We start from the raw sequence: 3,866 nt of genomic DNA, 5'->3' as shown, positions 1-3,866 counted from the left end.
CTCAGCAGACCCTGCCAGGAACATCTCTTTCTCATTTATTTCAGGCTCCCGAGTAGCAGCGAGGGGAAGAACCCTGCAGATGGCTCCCTGGTATTTTCATCAACACGACAGCCTCCTGAGCACACACGCCGTGGAAGCCAGGGCCTGGCTCCAAAAGAGGTGGAGCCCACTCCAGAACAGGTAGGACGCACTCCAGAACAGGTAGGACGCACTCCAGAACGAGCAGGTTATGTTCTAGAGTAGGCGGTGCCTGGTGGGACCAGAGCTTCTGGCCAGGGGGTGGAGGAAATACGGTGAAGCTGCCTCACAGCATACTGTGCCCCTTGAATGATCTATCCCTCCATAGTTACACGATTCTCCAGGAGAGAAATGGCCTCAAGGGACTGGTTGACAATTTTAGCTCTAGGGCCCAGCGTGGTGCCTGGTTCTCAAAGGTCTGTTCGTTCAGGTCCACTGGAATTTGGAATTCTGTCAGGAGAAAAGACTTGGGGAAAACTGGCCCCTCCGAAATTCACCAGGAAGATGGCTCTGGCGGAAGGCGCCTGCTGCCAAGCTGGAGGGTCCTAGTCAGTCTTCCAAACCTACAGGGTGGAAAGAGAGGACAGATTTCTGCAAGCTGTTTTGTGACTGTCACCTGGCCACCATGGCATGCAACACTCTGGGCCCCTGCAGCCAATAAACAAATACATTTACATGTAAAAGTTTTGTTTTGTTTTGTTTTTTAAGTCAGTCTTCTACAGTGGGATTGAAGATCTCAAGATGAAGCTGTCCTGGGCTTGGGGATGTCATGGAAAGCTCCCTTCCCGGTCATTACCATCTGGAGATCAGACCAGCTTCAGTTACCTGCAGGAAACCCTCACAAGATCAGGCCCCTTGAGTTCCCTCGTGGAAGGTGGAAGAGGGAGGATCATTTGATCTTTAGCAGAGATTCCAGCTGGTCTGTGCCTCCTGAGCAACCTGCTGTGAGCCTAGATACTATAGTCTTGAGAGATGCTGGAGTGTACAGGAAGCAGAAGTGAATGGAATGGGAACTCCATCTTGACGATCCCAGGAGTCATTGTCTCTCTTGGGTCTGGACTTTTCAGTGGTGTTTTTGGGGGTCACTCCTGTAAGTAACCCCTTATCCATGCCACTCTAAGTAAGCTTTCAATAAATTCATGGTTTTGCCAAGCTAGAAAACTTTGGGGGGGGGGGTCAGTTCTTTCCTTCCACTATGGTTCTAGGGTTTGAACTCAAGCCATCAGTCTTGGTGGCGAATGATTTTACCAGCTGAGCCATCTTGCCAGCCTCTGTTTGTTTTATTTTGAGATAGTCTCATGTAGCCCAGGCTGGCCTTAAACTCATTCCATATTGTAGGCTGACCTAAACACCAAATCCACTTGACTGTACCTTCCCAAGAGCTTGGGCAGCAGGTATCCACAGTCAAAGCCTTATTATTATGCAACAGCTAGGTGAAATTGACAAGCAACTACAGTCTCCAGGAAGCTCAGATTCCACATGTATAGGAGGGACATTTGGGCATCTCCCTCCCGACATTGGCAGGGGAATTATGAAACATGCTTTCCTAATATGGTTTCTGTTGCTGTGATAATATACCCTGACAAAAAGAAGAGGAAGGGGTGTCTGGTTTACGATTCCAGATTACACCCCATCACTGTGGGGGAAGTCAAGGAAGGAACTTCAAACAGCTGGTCACATGACATTCACAGTCAAGAGAACTGAAGGAATGCATGTGTTCAAGCCCACTTTCCCCTTTCATACAGTTCAGGAGCACCCCCTCCCCTGACCCAGGGAATGCAGCTGTCCAAGGTGGGCTGAGTCTTCCCAAATCAATTCACTCCATTAAGACTATCCTCACAGACGTGTCCGCAGGTGAATCCGACCTACACAGCCCCTCGCTGAGACGCGGGTGATTCTAGGTTGTGTTAAGTTGACAATAAAGTTAACCCTCACAGTTAACCCTCATCTAAAAAGAGGTCCCAGCCTGGTGCCTGGAACCCAGCAGGCATTTGGTGCGTGCTTGCTCAACAAATGACGTCTCATTTATTCCCTCACACACAGCTCAGGAAGACAGGGTGCAGCTCAGGACAGTAGTGCCGGCTCAGCCTTCTGCCTGACTCATGGTCGAGTCATCCTCAGCCGAAGGGCAAGGAGATCTGAGGGTCCTCCACTGAGGTGTGGGCTTCATAAAAGGTGAGCTGCAGAGTAAGAGCTGAGCTCATTCTGTGTGGCCTTTTTTGATGAATCATAAAAAACCCTGGAGCCTTATACTGAGAAGGCAGAAGGCAGAAAAGGAGGCTACCGGCAGATAAACATAACCCCCTCCACACCTCGCCCAAGCAAGAGGAATTCTAAGAACTCCTTTTTGGGAGAACTAACTTTCGTGTAGAATGATCAAGGAAGCACAGGGCTGAGAAGAGCTGTGCCAGGGACAGAAGCTCCATCAAGGAAGATCAGAAAGGCTGGTGTCAAGTCTGTACAAACCAGCGAGCTGGAGGTTCAGAGAAAGTCTAAAAAACAAGGTGGAGGGGCTGGGGCCCGGGGCTGTCTCAACAGTCACAAAGACTTGCCCAGGAAGCATGAGGACCTGAGAGCCCTGAAACCCGTGTAAATGTCAGGTAGGTTTGATGCTTGGAGTTCTAGGCTTGGGAGGGGAAGACAGAAAATCCACAGAGCAAGATGGCTGAGAGATTAAAGACTAACCATATTGATAAGCTCTGGGTTCCATTGAGAGAGTTTGCCTCAATTAATAAGGCTAACAAGTGATAGAGGATGATTCTGGACATTAACCATGGGTCTCCACAGCATGAACACAGACATACCTGGACACCTCGTGCACCCACCGACGCACACGTGCACACACACATACACACACATATCTTAAGATTTATTTTTTAATGAAAAAAATTATGGGGATGGAGAGCTGGCTCAGTGGTTAAGAATGCTGGCTGCCCTTCCAGAAGACCTAGCTTCAATTCCCTGTACCCACATGGCAGCTCACAATTTTCTGTAACTCCAGTTCCAGGGGATCTCTCTGTGTCTCTCTGTCTGTCTCTCTCATACACATACACACACATGTGGCAAAACACCAATGTAAGTAAAAAATTGTGTATGGGTGTTTTGCCTGCGTGTATGTACGTGGGCATCATGCACATGCCTGGTGCCCACAAAGGCCAGAAGAGGGTGTCCAAACCCTGGAACAGAGTTACAGACAGTTGCGGACCTCCGTGTGGGTTTTGGGAACTGAACCTAGGTCCTTTGGAAGAGAATTCTGGGCTTTTAACCACCGAGCCATTGCTCCAGTCCCAAGATTTATTATTTTATTTTTAAGTGTGTGTGGTTATCCCAGAGGCATTGGCTGTCCCTGGAGCTGGAGTTAAAGGTGGTTGTGAGCTGTCTCGGGTGGGTCCTCGGGACCCAGCTCAGGTCCTCTGCAGGAGCAGCACAGACTTTAACAGCAGAGCCAAGTCTTCAGCCCAGTTTTTGTTTTTCTAAGACAAGGTCTTATGTAACCCGGGCTGGTCTTGAAGGCACTATGAGTTGAGAATGACCTCGAACGCTTGCCTTTACCTTTCAGGCACTAGGATTACAAGCTTGTTCTGCCATGTCTGGCATACGATTTTATTAATTATGAGATTTGATTCATTTACTCTGCACACCAGACCCTGAGGCAGGCGGATGCTCTGTCTCCAGATGTTTGTGGGTTCATTATCGTCTCTTTAGCAATAGTGTAATTATTGTTAACCACAACCAAGTCTTTGGAACTTAACCCTAGGACAGGCAGACAGCTGTGAGGCCCAGTACAGCCCGGGTGAAACACACTCCTTGAACTGTTCTGTCCACTCGGCTTCCCCAGCTGTTTGGAC

Source organism: Meriones unguiculatus, chromosome 15 (genome assembly GCF_030254825.1).
Source record: "Meriones unguiculatus strain TT.TT164.6M chromosome 15, Bangor_MerUng_6.1, whole genome shotgun sequence".
Taxonomy (NCBI): Eukaryota; Metazoa; Chordata; class Mammalia; order Rodentia; family Muridae; genus Meriones; species Meriones unguiculatus.
Note: the sequence above shows the minus strand (reverse complement) of the source record.